Raw genomic sequence first — 21,898 nt, forward strand, 5'->3', positions numbered from 1 at the left:
AACAAACCTACGACCGCAAGATGTCTAAATCTGAAATGAGTAACAACGTAAAATGTAAGGTTCAAATGACTACATGTCCAATAAGGAACAACAAACACGGGAGAGGGACTCGCTATAAAAATACCCAATATACTGTCTAGTAGCATTTTAGAGGCCATACTAACCATTCTGCAACACCTAAAAATGAATAATTGTGCCCTTTCAATCTGCACTCTCGTCTCATCTGCATCAACATCTATTCAATAAAACATCAAAAATCACCAGCAAATTTTACCTAGGAAAGTTCTCTCTTAGCTTCTGAAGAGCTGGAGGAGCATCTAAGGTCGATATCTGAGAAGTACACATAGTCAGCAATAATAACTAAATATAAGAGATACAACTATTTGACATTTTATATATTAGCATGCATAAGATAGAAATCCTAGTGAGCGACAATCATTTTGATGGTGTTCAAGAGATCTAAACAGCATCATGCAATCTTGACTAATCACTTTCCACACCACAAACACCAGAACAATAAAACAAGAATCGAATCTCTTTGCACATACACAATAGATATACAGAACAAGTGAATTACCTATTACCTTTACTGAACTTTCCATGGTGATCTGTCCAATTGGTTTACCAAGTTCTGCATTGAATAGTGCTTCGCCGAGAGCTCTTGCAGTTTTCTTTATAGCCGAAAAAACTAGCGCCTGACGGGCAAACCAAGTACCTCGCATAAAGGTTTCGACAACGATCCATGTCGCCAAGTTTCAGCTCAATCTCAATATATTTCTTGAAAATCTGTTATTGATACGGATAATGTTAGTGTGAGAAATTTAGGATACAAAAATTTCAAAGTTAAGCATAGTTTAAGGATCGACATAGAGTACCTTATCTTTGGGCGCCAATCCAATTGCATATTGACTGCTCTGCCTGCTCATATCTTCTTGCTTCTTACTTAGCTGCAATACTTCTCAATCTATACACTGACACCACCACAAACATCATAGCATCATCAGACTCGTCGGCTCATGGAAATAGCACACCAACTACTCAATATAATCATTCAACCATCTTGTAAACCACTCCATTTCACCTCATCTGATCACTGTCAAAGCCATTGCAGAAGTAATATCAAGTTATAGTACTTATTATATAAGCTTAAAACACTGCACCAGAAGAAGATTTGTAGAAACAGAAAAGTTGGTTCACCTGGTTATGCAGCTCAGCCCTTCCCACAACAGTAGATACAATCTCGTCCCACCAAAGGCGTCCAAACGGCCTGCAATCCAACCAGACATCATAAGCAAGATAGACTTAAACTAATGAAGAAACATATTATCCTATAAAGTTTTAGTATAAGCTTAAAAACAATAAAGACCATTACATTAGTAACTCAGACTAATAAGCTTTAAGCAATTAAAGTATAGTCAGGATCTTTCAAATTTTATCTGTAAAGTGAGTATCAACAAACAATGCAAGGTAAGCGTATTAACGTATTAGGTGAATCATCATAATACATATACGAGAAAATCATAATCAGTTTGCGTAAAAACAATAAAGACCATTCACATTTCCTGGCTCTAACAAAGCATATCTGCAATCTTTCACTCACAGCCCCTCCGTACCAATGATTTACTCTTAAACTAAAAATATGCATTTTACCCTCACTCAACACCTGATAACATCAACAAACAACATATATTGCAGTACAAAGAACATGGCTTGACCTAGTCTACGTAGTAACATAGGGTACAAGATCAGATATCAAGTAGACTTGTAACTGCAAAAGCATTAAAAAAACAGTGAGGATTAGTATTGCATAATTGAGGACACACACTATTTGTTTGAATTCAAATAAGCAGTTCTCTTTCACAGTAATGTGCTGGTAAAAATATCAAAGTAGTACCAAAACTTAAAAGGAAGCAAGAGATATACCCTAAGTATGCCTAAATCAACTTGTAAGTCCTCCTGGATTCATGAATTTTAGAAATATGTCTACACAGAAGAACCACATATTTCTTAATAGCAGCTTTTCCATGTATTTCCCTATAATGCTATCTTTTGACTCAACATATAACATAAAATCTTAAATGAAGCATATTTCATGTAACAATTGCAGAAATTAATCAAATAAGCAGTTATCTTTGGGGTTAGAAAATGGATTTTCAACAAAGGGAGAGATATAGTACCTGGAAACTGGAAGTGATGGCAGCTGCTCGGATGATGAAGGTAATGCTCTCATCACTTACTTCAGCTGTTCTGCGACTCTAGCAATCACCCAAAACACCACCCCTAGACACCACATAAAACCCCCAAATCTCCATCAATTGAGCTTATGGAATGAACCCACAGATCTGTTATCGTTCAACCATTTTTATTCCCATCTTACTTTGTACCCAAATCCAAAAGTTGTTGTTGCGATAAATTGAAATAATTGGCTTGAATACAGTCCTTCGACAAATCGAACCCCAATTTCAGTCCTTGAGGTCTCCATCTCGTTGGTAACTGCTTCCACATCTTCTTAGCTTCATCAATCCATATCAGTACCACCAATAAACCCGAGAACATCAAAATCAATCAAATCTCTTCGAGTCTTTTCTTTGCTCAAATCCGTCAAACCCATTAACTCAACATATCAGACCAACAACACCCATCATCGAATTCGTCACCAACAGCTCCAGAACCATTTTCCTATCACCACCAGAATTCATTTACACAACCACTAAATCATCTACTGAGATAATAGGGTTGAAAAAATTGTTTCGATTTCGTTGAAGAAATAATATGGTTTTACTGAAATTTGGTTGAAGAATTAGGATTTTGATTTTTAGGAGATCTTGAGATTTGGTTTCGTTTCTTCAACAATGAGGATGTAGGGTTTCTGATTTGCTTCATACTGAAACAAATCACTGGTGAAACAAATCTTGAGTGAGGGTTATTTTTTTTTGAGGGAGGCGCAACTTGAAGGGTTTTTTTTTTCTGAGGGAGGGGAAGATGAGAGACGAGAAAAGTGTGTGAAAGAAAAAAATATCAAAAGAATTTTAACGGACAAGATGTGGTAGGATGGGGTCATACGGATTATGAAATTTTTTGGACGGTGTAGATTTAAGTTAAGAGTGTCATGCGGATCAAGGAAAGTGTGTTTTATTGTGCGTTGTTTTTGTGTTAATACGAACTCATGTTATCGGTTCAATTATCAACCTTCGACATGAAAAAAAATCTAAAAAAAAATATTAATAAATTTAGGACATTGTTATTGACATTCTGATATAAAAAGATCCAAAAAATGTATAAGAATGAATGGGGAAATGAAAAATGAATTCGATAATTGGTGTGTTTCGTTGTGCTTTCTCTTTGTGTTTTTGTGCTTTCTCTTTGTGCTTCCGTTTTGAGTTTCGACTAGCCGCATAGGTCATGGAGAAATTTTGACAAGTCATACAGGTCATGAAGTAGCTTTAGTTCACACTGGTAAACTCAGGTTATAAGATTCCTAGAGATGGACCACGAAATTCAGAATGGTTCTATCTTCAAACTTAGCTAGATACATCATCAAAATTGATGAATATAAAGCTCGGTGTTGATTCGAACTTCAAATGTGGTATAACAACATATAAACTATGAGACAAAAATATTCGGGAGGGTTATGACTTCAAACTTAAGATGATACATCATCGAAATCGATAAATATGAAGCTCGGTGTTGATTCAAACTTCAAATGTGGTATAACGACATATAAATAGAAGCTTTGGGAGGGTTCTGAATTCAAAATTAGCTGGATACATCATCAAAATCGATAAATATGAAGCTCGATGTTGATTCGAACTTCAAATGTGCTATGACAACATACAAACTATGATCCAAGAAGCTCTGTGATGGTTCTAACTTCAAACTTAGCATGATACATCATCGAAATCGATAAATATGAAGCTCGGTGTTGATTCGAACTTCAAATGTGGTATAACGACATAAAAATTATAGAACTTAGAAGCTTCCGGAGGGTTATGACTTCAAACTTAGCGGGATACATCATCAAAATCGATAAATATGAAGCTCGGTGTTGATTCAAACTTCAAATGTGGTATAACGACATAAAATTTATGAACTTAGAAGCTTCGGGAGGGTTATAACTTCAAAATTAGCTGGATACATCATCAAAATCGATAAATATGAGGCTCGATGTTGATTCGAACTTCAAATGTTCTATGACAACATACAAACTATGATCCAAGAAGCTCTGGGAGGGTTCTAACTTCAAACTTAGCATGATACATCATCGAAATCGATAAATATGAAGCTCGGTGTTGATTCGAACTTCAAATGTGGTATAACGACATAAAAGTTATGAACTTAGAAGCTTCGGGAGGGTTATGACTTCAAAATTAGCTAGATACATCATCAAAATCGATAAATATGAGGCTCGATGTTGATTCGAACTTCAAATGTGCTATGAAAACATACAAACTATGATCCAAGAAGCTCCGGGAGGGTTCTAACTTCAAACTTAGCATGATACATCATCGAAATCGATAAATATGAAGCTCGGTGTTGATTATAACTTCAAATGTGGTATAACGACATAAAAATTATGAACTTAGAAGCTTCGGGAGGGTTATGACTTCAAACTTAGCTGGATACATCATCAAAATCGATAAATATGAAGCTCGGTGTTGATTCGAACTTCAAATGTGGTATAACGATATAAAAATTATGAACTTAGAAGCTCCGGGAGGGTTATGACTTCAAACTTAGCTGGATACATCATCAAAATCGATAAATATGAAGCTCGGTGTTGATTCGAACTTCAAATATGGTGTAACGACATACATTTTACAATTTATCGCCCCGGGAGGGATCAAACCCTAGTTATTCTGGCATATTATATGCAAACCCTGGCTCTGAGATCGAAATTTAGCCATGAGTGAACTACTATAAGTCGAAAACTTCGTAAGAACGATGGATCCATCCATTTACATGTAAGATTCCTTTGGAATATACCCTAAAACCTTAAAAAATCTATGTTCTGGCATATTGTACGCATATCATGGCTCCGAGATCGAAAACTGGTCGTGAGTGGACTATTAGATATGCAGTCTGTCTCTACTTCTATTTCTTCGGTCTCGATTTAAAAATAGATTCCTGATTATAAATTAGACCGACCTTGTTATCTGAAACCTACTGTTTGGTTTATACAAGTGCATCTCAATCGATCGACCTTAGTCAATTTCGCCACATAGTTATCTATCAAATAAACCGAATTTTTGTGGCTTCACTTAATTTCACTTTTTATTTGTCAATCTTACCCAATGTCAATCGGCCTCACTCAGATTTTCCCAAAAATCATTAGGTTATTTATTATCTATCATTTTAATTGAATGTTCATCGACCTTAATTAATTAAAGACATTATTTATCAATCTTGTCCAATATTACTGGATCTCACTCAATTTTTCTTAGATTCCATGAGTTTATATGGTTATCGATCAAATAAACTAAATTTCCTTCGTTTTGACTTAATTTAACTTGTTATCCATCAATATTATACAATATCGTTGGACCTCACTCAGTTTCTCTTAGATAGATTGGTTTATCTAGTTATCCATTATTTTAACTGAATGTCCATCGACCTTTGTGTATTTCACCCTTTATCTATCAATGTTATCCAATTAGCTCGACCTTACTCAATTTATCTTACATAAATTGGTTTATCCAGTTACCATTATTTTAACTGAATGTCCATCAGTAGTTCACCGAGGATGGGAACTACTGACAGTAAATCGGGAAAATTGACCAAGTTCCACCGATTTTTTGAAAAAAAGAAATTAATAATATAATTTTAAAATTTTCAAGGTTTTGATAAAACACCTAAATCAATTTCATGTTAAATCATACGAATCAGATTTTTCAAATTTATCTGGCCAATAGAAAGTTAAGAGCTAGGTAATGATTATCTTGTATCCTTCCCAACAAAATCTTACAGTATTAACAAACATTTTGGACTATCTTGTAGTTCTATCATCTATTGGCTGAGGTTATCCATGAATGAAACATTTTTCTATGTGAAGTCTCAACTACATAGGCTATTTATTTAATTTAGTTGCTACTTGCTAATTGGCAACATTAAGTCCTTAACACACAACCCGAATAACAAATTTGGAGCAACTGCATACAAATAAAGCACAAGAAGAAAAAGTTACTAGCATAAATGTACCAAACCAATCTATTTTTTGCAAAACAACGTTTTCTTTAAACCAATATATATCTTTGCAACACACATTTCTCAAAAGTATGCTTCAATTCATCTTCTGTTTCACTTTTTTGTTCTAGAGAATGAAAATATAAATATATACTAAAGAATCTAGATAACTACAAATCATTATTAGAAATCGAAACAAGTATTATACTCCCTCCGTCCCACTAATAAGTGACCTAGTTATTTTTAGATTTTGTCCCACCATTAAGTGACCTATATCACTAAACAAGGAGATATTTCTAAAATTATCCTTTCAATTGATTATAAGAAATATAAGAAATATAAGAAATATGCATAATTTGATAGTCATGTTTATATTCGTTACGTATGTGTTTTAAAATGTTTTTGAATGGTACGAAGTTTGCGAGCATCCGCGGTGTAGTTTTAGAGATAAATCATTTCAAAATTTCACTATTTATTATTCATAAGGGTATAATTGTAAAAAGTGCTTAAAAATACATTTCCCCTTGCTTACCTTAAAAATTGTGCAAACTTGAACTAGGTCACTTAATGGTGGGACGGAGGGAGTAGTATTCACCGCCAATAGCACAATAAACTAGTGATATTAGCAGTAAAATCAATCATAAAAGGTATTGGAGAAAATTATACCCGAAACTTGGATTAAGCTGTTAACTTCAGAAGAAGAAACTAATTTGTATCTTCGTTGGTTCAGATTCTTCAACGCCAAAAAAGTATCAATCTCAGAACACTTGCAATTATAGATTCAATATCTCTGGTTGTCCGAGTATTTGCTTTAATTTCTTCATTAACCATTAGAAAACCAAAATATTCTGATTTATACGGGTCTAAATATCCTTCTTCATCTGATTTATCCACAAACCTTACCACCGATATATTGCGATCTCTTTCAATTTCTAGGATTTTAGACAAAAATTAGACCGGGAAGAACAAGAGATTGCGAGGGAGATCACCGCAAACTGATATTGATGATCAAGCTAAAACAAATTTAAAAACTAAAACCTAATCTTTAGTTTTTGAAGAAGAAGAATTCTGCGATGAGTCGACGACAGAGAAGAAATAATGTTAGGAACAAATAATTTTGTAGTTTCTATTTGAGGGGTTATTTTTGTCATCTAAAAAGTTTGTTTTTGGACTAAATCGTTAACCTAAGGACTAACTCGTTCTATAATAGATAAATTTGAACCTCCCAATACTAGGCTTGAGGAGCCAGGACTAGAGTGTCTAAAGCCCAACTAATATGGGATTAAATGTAAATTTTTACTTTTCTTTATCTCTTCACCGTTTAATTTTATTTTTATTTTTTGACCCCTACACAACACCGTACCTACGCACTTTGTGGATGTCTTAATCCCTTGTTTCAGTACAATATCGTGGCTTCTTGTCATCCAACGAGAAGGTTTAATATTCGTGTTATTACACGGCGACGGGTGACCACCTTGGAAAATCTCCCCCTTTAATGAGAGCAACAGAATCTTATCTTTACTCTTCGTAACCGTCCGATCTCTCCGGTCTAAAATTCGTCCGTCAGATCTAAAGGAGTTTCAATAAATATTTCCGTGTGAACTCTTAACGCCAGCCATCAGATATGATTTGTATTTACAATTCATCTGTTAGATTGATAAGGATTTCTCTTATATATGATTCTTATTTGAGGGTTCATATGGAATAAGAAACATGTATAAGGATCGTAGAAAAAAATGCAGTATTTAATTCATCGTTTTTTTTTTCTTTTTCTGTGTGGTTCTCACTTTCTCGTCTGAAATTGGATAACGTGCATCGCACGTACACTATACTCAACCTATCAACTCTAGCTAACTTCGACAGCGTGTCTCCAACTTTATTACACTCTTTAGGCACATATCTGCAATGCCAAGAGGGGAAAACTCCGAAGAAATCTTTAATAAATAAGATAAAATTTCGAAGCCTCCAGTTAATGTTGAAAACTTCATTGTTAACTGCATATGCAACTAGCTTTGAGTCCATTTCAAAAGATATCTTCTCCAGCCCCAAATCTTTAGCCCATTTTACCGCTTCCATTAGTCCTCTGCACTCAGCATATTCATCTCTAGAAACTTTGGTTAGGTAGATACATTTTGACCCTCCATATGTACTTGCAAAATCGCGAAGGAGTAGACCAAAATGCCACAAGTATCATTTCTGCTTAGAAAAGAGCCATCAGAGTTTATAGTATATGATCCTATAGAAGGAGGAGACCAATAAGCATTAGATCTAGGTTGTCTATTAACAGGGGATTTAATAAGATATGACTTGTTTTCAAAATCATGTACGTATCTCCTACAATCCTTGATGATCTTCTCTGGCGTAGAATTGCTTCCATTAAAAAACTTCTTTCATCTTTCCATCCATATACACCATGCAACAATCGCAACTTTACATATTTCCTTCTCTTGGATTTGCTGCGAGTTCAACTTATCAAACCAAATGCATATCCAAAAATTTAAGCTTCCATTATTTTAAATATGAAGACCCAAAACAGCAAACCAGGATGCTTTAACAAGTGGACATTCCAAGATGCAATGATCTGTTGTTTCTGTGAATTGACCACAGAAAGGACAGGAAGTGACCATTCTGAATAATATGCTTCAATTTGTCTCTTATAGGAAGAATATCCATGATACATTTCCAGATAAAGTGATTTATTCTTGGCAGAAGTTGAAGTATCCATAACTTTTTGTAGATGCTTTGTATTCTTGGACCCACTGAATCATTATGATGAATCTCTTCATACATCTTGCGATAAGATGATCTCACTATAAAGTTGCCACTCAATTCCAGTGTCCTAACCAGTTTATCGTCGTACTGCGGATGAATAGGAATATAATAAATCAATTTAGTCGTAAGATCATCAAAGAGAGAAGAAATAATAGATAAGTCCCATATGCTTGTAACTTGAGAGATAAGTTCATGAACAAATTTATAGTTTTGATGAGAAGAAGAACAAACTTTTGGAATATGAGGATCATGTAGCTCTTCGATCCACCTATGCTTCCATATTAGCATTTTTTTACTGTTGCCCACACACCAACAGCTGTACTTGATGATGAAGTTTAGTTATGAACTAATACTTCTCCAGCACCAGGTTGAATTATCATTATCTTTGATGCTGGTGAAATCACCATCTAGATAATACTTGTCCTGCAAAGATTTCGAACAAACAGAAGTGTTGTTTCAATGTAACTTCAAAGATGATTTAGCAAGGAGAGCTATGTTTGATAAATGAAGCTTTCTAATGTCTAAACCTCCTTCTTCGTTAGGTTTATTGACGTCTTTCCAAGAGATAAAATGCTTCCCTTTATTTGATCATTTGTTTCTCCAGAATTTTTGTTGGACAAAGTTGATTTGCTGAACCGTTGTATCAGGAAGCTTAAAATTGATCATGTGATGAAGGGGAATAACACTAGTGACATTCCTTACCATAAATGTTCTACCATCTTCTGACATGTTGATGCACCTCCATCTTGTGAGCCTGGTTTCCATCTTATCAGCAAGACATGAAAAGGGAATTTTCTTATTTCTTCCCACAAATATTGGGAAACCAAGATACTTTTCGTCTTTAATCTCCATTTCTATGACTTGCAAAAAGCCTGAAATATTTTGGCAGTCAGTAGGATTCACATTTTTACCAAAATACACATCAGATTTGTGAAAGTTGATTAACTGTCCGGAACAATCACTAAAGTCTTTTATCACTTCCAACATCTTATGAGTTTGAATCAAATTTTCCTTGCAGAAGAGAAGACAATCATCTGCAAATAAAAGATGATTTATCTTTGGTGCTGACCTTGAGGTTTTCATACCAGTTAATTGATTTGAGATTTCACAGTGGTTTAGTTTCCTTGAGAATGATTCCATTTTCATAATAACTAGGTAAGGGGATAAGGGGTCCTCTTGCCTTATACCCCTTGTAGTCTTGTAAGGTTTTGTAGGAGATCCATGGACCATAATCTCTATCTGTGTGGTGTTGATGCACTATATAATGAGATAATAAACCTTCTCGCAGAATCCAAACTTTCTAAGAATATCCATAACAAAAACTTATTCTAATCTGTCAATTGCTTTCAACATATCCATTTTTAAAGCTAGATGTCCTGTTCTACCACCTTTTTTCTTCATTGCTTTGACTAATTTTTGGACCATGCAAATATTTTCTGAAATTAATCTACCTGGCACGTAAGCTGGTTGCATTGGAGAAATATAACAGCTTTTTGAGACGTAGAGAAATAATCTTGGAGATTAGCTTGTATACTGTATTACACAGAGCAATAAGTTTGTAATCCTCATGCTTGTGAGCAGTATTACTCTTAGGAATTAGTGATACTCTTGTGTGATTAAGTTTCTTGAGAGGAAAATCTTATTTAAGTTTTTTTTTTTTTATCGATAAAGGGTGATGGTATCTTTTTTCCTGAAATGAAGAGAATATATTGGAATAGTGGGATATTTTGTATTGGATTTGGATAGATACCTCCTTGTTTGATAAATGCACATGTTAGTATAATGTGTTGATAAGTTCGGCATACAAGTAAACAAAGTTCTACACCAATGAATCCATGTTTAAAGATGGTCCAAATCATAAGTGTTTTTCTTGACAAAATTGAGAAGAAGAGTACTGGTTCCATGTTATAAAAATTATTAGCTAACCTATACAATTTTTTGTTTAAATAGGCCCTAGTTTTGAATTTTTTGGTATATAAGACGAGCAAAATATAGTTATTTGAACAAATTATCTGGTTTTAATATCCTTCGTGGTTATTTCACCCAAACTTTATAATTGTTTTTTATATCCACTTACTAAAATACCCTTATCCTCTTTTATCACCCGACGAAGACAACCTCTTCGTCTTCTTCCTTTTTATTTTCTTCTTTTGATTGAAACAACCTCCTCTTCTTATTCAGTTTGGTAAGGATGAGTTAACATAGGCAAGAAGCACAGATCTGTTGATTGGTGAACCGGGATTTCAGCAACACAAAGAATGATAAGTCTCGAATTCATCGCAATTTAGTGGAGTTTCAAGATCAGAAATGGAAGCTAGGGTTGCTGATGAATAAATTAATGAATATGGTGATGATAAGAATCTAAAAAAGGATGTGTAAGCTTGGGTTTTAGTTTAATTCGAGGTATGAGAAGATTTGGCTTCTGAAATTGTTCAATTGACTGATTTTTTTATTATTAGGTTTTGGGTACTCTGTTTTTGTTAACGTTTGGGGATTTTGCATAGAAAAGTCAATATATAAATTAATGTCATGAATGAACAAACACCCATGAACTATTTTCAGTTATTAATTTATGTTTTGTGTTGAATTTGTAATGTTCGTGAAGGAATTTTGATTTTGATGTACATTTTGATAGATGGTGTTGGAGGAAGTTGAATCTGGAGGACGAAAAATAGTAGCGGTAGTGGTGATAACAGATTTGTGTTCAATACTTCAATGACTAATTCTCGTTGGTATTATTTATTTTCTTGTCTCCTGTCACCTATCGGAGGATGTATTGACAGCTAAGTACTTTTTAAAATGACATTACACTGACAAGTATAAAAATGCAAACTAAATAAGTTGAACTTGAGGCAGGGGCGGAGCCTATTCAAAGCAATGATGTCCAGCCCCATTGGCTCCCAAGACTAGGATTTATATTTTTAAGTCAGTTTTGCGTTGTTACACTCTCTAGCAGTATTTTGCTTCTCCTTAGTCAAGTTTCTGACTTCGCTCATGTTGCATTGTTCCAACACTAAATCTTTCCAGTTGATCGTGAACTGCTTTAGGGTCACTCCTTTGAAAGCAGGTTGTAGATGAAGCAAAAATGCAATTGTATGTCTAATTATTTCAATTAGCTTAAGGTTGCAGCCTGCAATGGACTTCTCTTTGATGGCGCGCTTGTTTCTTTTCTTCCATGAGGTTCAAGTGATTGCAGATGCAATAGCTTTCATCATACCAAAGCTTTTCTGATATTTTCATTTGGCATAGGCCGAGGACTGAGAGCAATGTGCATCTCCTAATAGCCCTCCATGGAATAAATTTAGGTGTTAATTAAATTAGAGTAATTAAGTATCTCTTGTTGATTACAAAAATTATTAATGTTACTGTATGATTTAAAAGCATGGATAAATTAGTGAAAATTTTGAGAAAAATATCTAAACCCTCGTCTATTTTAGAACCTATAAAAAAAACTCAGACCAACATCCAAAATGAAACTTATACCCAAAAAAAAAGTATTATTTTTTTGTTAAAATAGACTAAAATGAAAGGGTGGTAAATTTTTATTTTTTGAAAATTTAACCGAAATAGATTGAATAAGAATGTCACTAGAAGGATATTATAACCAAAACACTAATCAACCTATCAACTCTAGCTAACTTCGACAGCGTGTCTCCAACTTTATTACACTCTTTAGGCACATATCTGCAATGCCAAGAGGGGAAAACTCCAAAGAAATCTTTAATAAATAAGATAAAATTTCGAAGCCTCCAGTTAATGTTGAAAACTTCATTGTTAACTGCATATGAAACTAGCTTTGAGTCCATTTCAAAAGATATCTTCTCCAGCCCCAAATCTTTAGCCCACTTTACCGCTTCCATTAGTCCTCTGCACTCAGCATGTTCATCTCTAGAAACTTTGGTTAGGTAGATACATTTTGACCCTCCATATGTACTTGCAAAATCGCGAAGGAGTAGACCAAAATGTCACAAGTATCATTTCTGCTTAGAAAAGAGCCATCAGAGTTTATAGTATATGATCCTATAGAAGGAGGAGACCAATAAGCATTAGATCCAGGTTGTCTATTAACAGGGGATTTAATAAGATATGACTTGTTTTCAAAATCATGTACGTATCTCCTACAATCCTTGATGATCTTCTCTGGCGTAGAATTGCTTCCATTAAAAACCTTATTTCATCTTTCCATCCATATACACCATGCAACAATCGCAACTTTACATATTTCCTTCTCTTGGATTTGCTGCGAGTTCAACTTATCAAACCAACTGCATATCCAAAAATTTAAGCTTCCATTATTTTAAATATGAAGACCCAAAACAGCAAACCAGGATGCTTTAACAAGTGGACATTCCAAGATGCAATGATCTGTTGTTTCTGTGAATTGACCACAGAAAGGACAGGAAGTGACCATTCTGAATAATATGCTTCAATTTGTCTCTTATAGGAAGAATATCCATGATACATTTCCAGATAAAGTGATTTATTCTTGGCAGAAGTTGAAGTATCCATAACTTTTTGTAGATGCTTTGTATTCTTGGACCCACTGAATCATTATGATGAATCTCTTCATACATCTTGCGATAAGATGATCTCACTATAAAGTCGCCACTTTTTTCCAGTGTCCTTACCAGTTTATCGTCGTACTGCGGATGAATAGGAATATAATAAATCAATTTAGTCGTAAGATCATCAAAGAGAGAAGAAATAATAGATAAGTCCCATATGCTTGTAACTTGAGAGATAAGTTCATGAACAAATTTATAGTTTTGATGAGAAGAAGAAACAACTTTTGGAATATGAGGACCATGTAGCTCTTCGATCCACCTATGCTTCCATATTAGCATTTTTTTACTGTTGCCCACACACCAACAGCTGTACTTGATGATGAAGTTTAGTTATGAACTAATAATTCTCCAGCACCAGGTTGAATTATCATTATCTTTGATGCTGGTGAAATCACCATCTAGATAATACTTTTCCTGCAAAGATTTCGAACAAACAGAAATGTTGTTTCAATGTAACTTCAAAGATGATTTAGCAAGGAGAGCTATGTTTGATAAATGAAGCTTTCTAATGTCTAAACCTCCTTCTTCGTTAGGTTTATTGACGTCTTTCCAAGAGATAAAATGCTTCCCTTTATTTGATCATTTGTTTCTCCAGAATTTTTGTTGGACAAAGTTGATTTGCTGAACCGTTGTATCAGGAAGCTTAAAATTGATCATGTGATGAAGGGGAATAACACTAGTGACATTCCTTACCATAAATGTTCTACCATCTTCTGACATGTTGATGCACCTCCATCTTGTGAGCCTGGTTTCCATCTTATCAGCAAGACATGAAAAGGGAATTTTCTTATTTCTTCCCACAAATATTGGGAAACCAAGATACTTTTCGTCTTTAATCTCCATTTCTATGACTTGCAAAAAGCCTGAAATATTTTGGCAGTCAGTAGGATTCACATTTTTACCAAAATACACATCAGATTTGTGAAAGTTGATTAACTGTCCGGAACAATCACTAAAGTCTTTTATCACTTCCAACATCTTATGAGTTTGAATCAAATTTTCCTTGCAGAAGAGAAGACAATCATCTGCAAATAAAAGATGATTTATCTTTGGTGCTGACCTTGAGGTTTTCATACCAGTTAATTGATTTGAGATTTCACAGTGGTTTAGTTTCCTTGAGAATGATTCCATTTTCATAATAACTAGGTAAGGGGATAAGGGGTCCTCTTGCCTTATACCCCTTGTAGTCTTGTAAGGTTTTGTAGGAGATCCATGGACCATAATCTCTATCTGTGTGGTGTTGATGTACTATATAATGAGATAATAAACCTTCTCGCAGAATCCAAACTTTCTAAGAATATCCATAACAAAAACTTATTCTAATCTGTCAATTGCTTTCGACATATCCATTTTTAGAGCTAGATGTCCTGTTCTACCACCTTTTTTCTTCATTGCTTTGACTAATTTTTGGACCATGCAAATATTTTCTGAAATTAATCTACCTGGCACGTAAGCTGGTTGCATTGGAGAAATATAACAGCTTTTTGAGACGTAGAGAAATAATCTTGGAGATTAGCTTGTATACTGTATTACACAGAGCAATAAGTTTGTAATCCTCATGCTTGTGAGCAGTATAACTCTTAGGAATTAGTGATACTCTTGTGTGATTAAGTTTCTTGAGAGGAAAATCTTATTTAAGTTTTTTTTTTTTTATCGATAAAGGGTGATGGTATCTTTTTTCCTGAAATGAAGAGAATATATTATTGGAATAGCCTTGTGGATATTTTGTATTGGATTTGGATAGATACCTCCTTGTTTGATAAATGCACATGTTAGTATAATGTGTTGATAAGTTCGGCATACAAGTAAACAAAGTTCTGCACCAATGAATCCATGTTTAAAGATGGTCCAAATCATAAGTGTTTTTCTTGACAAAATTGAGAAAAAGAGTACTGGTTCCATGTTATAAAAATTATTAGCTAACCTATACAATTTTTTGTTTAAATAGGCCCTAGTTTTGAATTTTTTGGTATATAAGACGAGCAAAATATAGTTATTTGAACAAATTATCTGGTTTTAATATCCTTCGTGGTTATTTCACCCAAACTTTATAAAATTTTTTTATATCCACTTACTAAAATACCCTTATCCTCTTTTATCACCCGACGAAGACAACCTCTTCGTCTTCTTCCTTTTTATTTTCTTCTTTTGATTGAAACAACCTCCTCTTCTTATTCAGTTTGGTAAGGATGAGTTAACATAGGCAAGAAGCACAGATCTGTTGATTGGTGAACCGGGATTTCAGCAACACAAAGAATGATAAGTCTCGAATTCATCGCAATTTGGTGGAGTTTCAAGATCAGAAATGGAAGCTAGGGTTGCTGATGAATAAATTAATGAATCTGGTGATGATAAGAATCTAAAAAAGGATGTGTAAGCTTGGGTTTTAGTTTAATTCGAGGTATGAGAAGATTTGGCTTCTGAAATTGTTCAATTGACTGATTTTTTTATTATTAGGTTTTGGGTACTCTGTTTTAGTTAACGTTTGGGGATTTTGCATAGAAATGTCAATATATAACTTAATGTCATGAATGAACAAACACCCATGAACTATTTTCAGTTATTAATTTATGTTTTGTGTTGAATTTGTAATGTTCGTGAAGGAATTTTGATTTTGATGTACATTTTGATAGATGGTGTTGGAGGAAGTTGAATCTGGAGGACGAAAAATAGTAGCGGTAGTGGTGATAAGAGATTTGTGTTCGATACTTCAATGACTAATTCTCGTTGGTATTATTTATTATCGTGTCTCCTGTCGCCTATCGGAGGATGTATTGACAGCTAAGTACTTTTTAAAATGACATTACACTGACAAGTATAAAAATGCAAACTAAATAAGTTGAACTTGAGGCAGGGGCGGAGCCTATTCAAAGCAATGATGTCCAGCCCCATTGGCTCCCAAGACTAGGATTTATATTTTTAAGTCAGTTTTGCGTTGTTACACTCTCTAGCAGTATTTTGCTTCTCCTTAGTCAAGTTTCTGACTTCGCTCATGTTGCATTGTTCCAACACTAAATCTTTCCAGTTGATCGTGAACTGCTTTAGGGTCACTCCTTTGAAAGCAGGTTGTAGATGAAGCAAAAATGCAATTGTATGTCTAATTATTTCAATTAGCTTAAGGTTGCAGCCTGCAATGGACTTCTCTTTGATGGCGCGCTTGTTTCTTTTCTTCCATGAGGTTCAAGTGATTGCAGATGCAATAGCTTTCATCATACCAAAGCTTTTCTGATATTGTCATTTGGCATAGGCCGAGGACTGAGAGCAATGTGTATCTCCTAATAGCCCTCCATGGAATAAATTTAGGTGTTAATTAAATTAGAGTAATTAAGTATCTCTTGTTGATTACAAAAATTATTAATGTTACTGTGTGATTTAAAAGCATGGATAAATTAGTGAAAATTTTGAGAAAAATATCTAAACCCTCGTCTATTTTAGAACCTATAAAAAAAAACTCATACCAACATCCAAAATGAAACTTATACCCAAAAAAAAGTATTATTTTTTTGTTAAAATAGACTAAAATGAAAGGGTGGTAAATTTTTCTTTTTTGAAAATTTAACCGAAATAGATTGAATATTAAGTGATTATATATTGTTTGTCCTACTGTAATTGAATAAGAATGTCACTAGAAGGATATGATAACCAAAACACTACTCAACCTATCAACTCTAGCTAACTTCGACAGCGTGTCTCCAACTTTATTACACTCTTTAGGCACATATCTGCAATGCCAAGATGGGAAAACTCCAAAGAAATCTTTAATAAATAAGATAAAATTTCGAAGCCTCCAGTTAATGTTGAAAACTTCATTGTTAACTGCATATGAAACTAGCTTTGAGTCCATTTCAAAAGATATCTTCTCCAGCCCCAAATCTTTAGCCCACTTTACCGCTTCCATTAGTCCTCTGCACTCAGCATGTTCATCTCTAGAAACTTTGGTTAGGTAGATACATTTTGACCCTCCATATGTACTTGCAAAATCGCGAAGGAGTAGACCAAAATGTCACAAGTATCATTTCTGCTTAGAAAAGAGCCATCAGAGTTTATAGTATATGATCCTATAGAAGGAGGAGACCAATAAGCATTAGATCCAGGTTGTCTATTAACAGGGGATTTAATAAGATATGACTTGTTTTCAAAATCATGTACGTATCTCCTACAATCCTTGATGATCTTCTCTGGCGTAGAATTGCTTCCATTAAAAACCTTATTTCATCTTTCCATCCATATACACCATGCAACAATCGCAACTTTACATATTTCCTTCTCTTGGATTTGCTGCGAGTTCAACTTATCAAACCAACTGCATATCCAAAAATTTAAGCTTCCATTATTTTAAATATGAAGACCCAAAACAGCAAACCAGGATGCTTTAACAAGTGGACATTCCAAGATGCAATGATCTGTTGTTTCTGTGAATTGACCACAGAAAGGACAGGAAGTGACCATTCTGAATAATATGCTTCAATTTGTCTCTTATAGGAAGAATATCCATGATACATTTCCAGATAAAGTGATTTATTCTTGGCAGAAGTTGAAGTATCCATAACTTTTTGTAGATGCTTTGTATTCTTGGACCCACTGAATCATTATGATGAATCTCTTCATACATCTTGCGATAAGATGATCTCACTATAAAGTTGCCACTTTTTTCCAGTGTCCTTACCAGTTTATCGTCGTACTGCGGATGAATAGGAATATAATAAATCAATTTAGTCGTAAGATCTTCAAAGAGAGAATAAATAATAGATAAGTCCCATATGCTTGTAACTTGAGAGATAAGTTCATGAACAAATTTATAGTTTTGATGAGAAGAAGAACCAACTTTTGGAATATGAGGACCATGTAGCTCTTCGATCCACCTATGCTTCCATATTAGCATTTTTTTATTGTTGCCCACACACCAACAACTGTACTTGATGATGAAGTTTAGTTATGAACTAATACTTCTCCATCACCAGGTTGAATTATCATTATCTTTGATGCTGGTGAAATCACCATCTAGATAATACTTGTCCTGCAAAGATTTCGAACAAACAGAAGTGTTGTTTCAATGTAACTTCAAAGATGATTTAGCAAGGAGAGCTATGTTTGATAAATGAAGCTTTCTATTGTCTAAACCTCCTTCTTCTTTAGGTTTATTGACGTCTTTCCAAGAGATAAAATGCTTCCCTTTATTTGATCATTTGTTTCTCCAGAATTTCTGTCGGACAAAGTTGATTTGCTGAAACGTTGTATCAGGAAGCTTAAAATTGATCATGTGATGAAGGGGAATAACACTAGTGACATTCCTTACCATAAATGTTCTACCATCTTCTGACATGTTGATGCACCTCCATCTTGTGAGCCTGGTTTCCATCTTATCAGCAAGACATGAAAAGGGAATTTTCTTATTTCTTCCCACAAATATTGGGAAACCAAGATACTTTTCGTCTTTAATCTCCATTTCTATGACTTGCAAAAAGCCTGAAATATTTTGGCAGTCTGTAGGATTCACATTTTTACTAAAATACACATCAGATTTGTGAAAGTTGATTAACTGTCCGGAACAATCACTAAAGTCTTTTATCACTTCCAACATCTTATGAGTTTGAATCAAATTTTCCTTGCAGAAGAGAAGACAATCATCTGCGAATAAAAGATAATTTATCTTTGGTGCTGACCTTGAGGTTTTCATACCAGTTAATTGATTTGAGATTTCACAGTGGTTTAGTTTCCTTGAGAATGATTCCATTTTCATAATAACTAGGTAAAGGGATAAGGGGTCCTCTTGCCTTATGCCCCTTGTAGTCTTCTAAGGTTTTGTAGGAGATCCATGGACCATAATCTCTATCTGTGTGGTGTTGATGCACTATATAATGAGATGATAAACCTTCTTGCAGAATCCAAACTTTCTAAGAATATTCATAATAAAAACTCATTCTAATCTGTCAAATGCTTTCGACATATCCATTTTTAGAGCTAGATGTCCTGTTCTACCACCTTTTTTCTTCATTGCTTTGACTAATTTTTGGACCATGCAAATATTTTCTGAAATTAATCTACCTGGCACGTAAGCTGGTTGCATTGGTGAAATGTAGCAGCTTTTTGAGACGTAGAGAAATAATCTTGGAGATTAGCTTGTATACTGTATTACACAGAGCAATAGGTTTGTAATCCTCATGCTTGTGGCAGTATTACTCTTGGGAATTAGTGATACTCTTGTGTGATTAAGTTTCTTGAGAAGAAAATCTTATTTAAGTTTTTTTTTTTTATCGATAAAGGGTGATGGTATCTTTTTTCCTGAAATGAAGAGAATATATTATTGGAATAGCCTTGTGGATATTTTGTATTGGATTTGGATAGATACCTCCTTGTTTGATAAATGCACATGTTAGTATAATGTGTTGATAAGTTCGGCATACAAGTAAACAAAGTTCTGCACCAATGAATCCATGTTTAAAGATAGTCCAAATGATAAGTGTTTTTCTTGACAAAATTGAGAAGAAGAGTACTGGTTCCATGTTATAAAAATTATTAGCTAACCTATACAATTTTTTGTTTAAATAGGCCCTAGTTTTGAATTTTTTGGTATATAAGACGAGCAAAATATGGTTATTTGAACAAATTATCTGGTTTTAATATCCTTCATGGTTATTTCACCCAAACTTTATAATTGTTTTTTATATCCACTTACTAAAATACCCTTATCCTCTTTTATCACCCGACGAAGACAACCTCTTCGTCTTCTTCCTTTTTATTTTCTTCTTTTGATTGAAACAACCTCCTCTTCTTATTCAGTTTGGTAAGGATGAGTTAACATAGGCAAGAAGCACAGATCTGTTGATTGATGAACCGGGATTTCAGCAACACAAAGAATGATAAGTCTCGAATTCGTCGCAATTTGGTGGAGTTTCAAGATCAGAAATGGAAGCTAGGGTTGCTGATGAATAAATTAATGAACCTGGTGATGATAAGAATCTAAAAAAGGATGTGTAAGCTTGGGTTTTAGTTTAATTCGAGGTATGAGAAGATTTGGCTTCTGAAATTGTTCAATTGACTGATTTTTTTATTATTAGGTTTTGGGTACTCTGTTTTTGTTAACGTTTGGGGATTTTGCATAGAAATGTCAATATATAACTTAATCTCATGAATGAACAAACACCCATGAACTATTTTCAGTTATTAAGTTTTGTTTTGTGTTGAATTTGTAATGTTCGTGAAGGAATTTTGATTTCGATGTACATTTTGATAGATGGTGTTGGAGGAAGTTGAATCTGGAGGACGAAAAATAGTAGCGGTAGTGGTGATAAGAGATTTGTGTTCAATACTTCAATGACTATCAACTGGCGGAGCTATTGGATGGGTTCATTCTGTTTCTAGTAAATGGGTTCATTTTGTTTCTGCATTATATAATTTTTGCTAAAAAAATTGATAGCTTGACTTACGTTTGCAGGCATATTGTCCTGGTTCACTACAGAGATGTCAACCAGGTATGTTAATAGGACTTGATGATAGTAATACACTAAACACATATCACTCCAATTTGTTCAGGCTTAAAATTAAGCTCAAAGTCATAAATTGAAAGAGAGAAAGTGAAACACTTATCAGCAGTGGTGGGATTAAAGAGATTTTGTTGAACCTTGATGTCAGAGGCAATGTTGGCGGCGGAAATGGAAACAGAATTCATATTAATTTGGCTGTGAAGATAATAAGAACATAAATAATTTGAATAATCTAATGAAGTAGCTGGTTATTAATTTCTTTGTTTGTGTTTGTAATTGTCTTGTAGGTTCCCTTCCAGGTTCCATTTCCCGAATCATAAACGAAGGAAGAACCTTGTGATTCTCATTGTTGGAATCAACTACTTCCACTGCAGTATTACGATTTGGAAGCATAATTGTCATTTGTGTGTGTCTTATGATGTTTTAATATTATGAAGTTGATAAAGCATTCTTGTTGCCAGACCAATAGTTGATAAAGTATTCTTTATTTCAACGCAAGATGCACCGGTGTGCATAATGTATATTCTGACAAAAAGAATAGGTTTGGGCCCAGATGCATCCGAGCGCATAATATATATTTTTTCGAAATTTGTGTTGTCCTTATTTTTCTTCTTTATTACTTGTTTTCAGTTAATGCTTTGATAGTGAATGTGATGGTAATGGTGTTGAATTTATTGTTCCAGATCATGAAATAATAATTTTGGTAGTGTACAATATATTGCAAGAATTACTAGGATAAACCTAGATTTATCCCCCGTTGAGATTATTAGTCCCACATTGTCTGGGCAATCTAAGATCCTGTGGTTTATAATTCTTAGGGCCTCTCCATTCATTGCCAATTGATTTTGAGTTGGATGCCCGTTTTTTGACATGGTATCAGAGCAGGATATTTGCGAC

General features: G+C 34.2%; 1 long non-coding RNA gene across 1 annotated transcript; it reads left to right on the forward strand.

Annotated features, from left to right (window-relative positions):
* The first annotated feature begins 19,996 nt into the window (after positions 1–19,996).
* On the forward strand, positions 19,997–21,589 carry LOC113284021. The gene is made up of 3 exons (XR_003327876.1): positions 19,997–20,519; positions 20,752–20,989; positions 21,289–21,589. It is a non-coding gene; the product is annotated as an uncharacterized LOC113284021 (long non-coding RNA).
* The last annotated feature ends 309 nt before the right edge of the window (positions 21,590–21,898 follow it).

This window comes from Papaver somniferum, chromosome 5 (genome assembly GCF_003573695.1).
Source record: "Papaver somniferum cultivar HN1 chromosome 5, ASM357369v1, whole genome shotgun sequence".
NCBI classification, from domain to species: domain Eukaryota; kingdom Viridiplantae; phylum Streptophyta; class Magnoliopsida; order Ranunculales; family Papaveraceae; genus Papaver; species Papaver somniferum.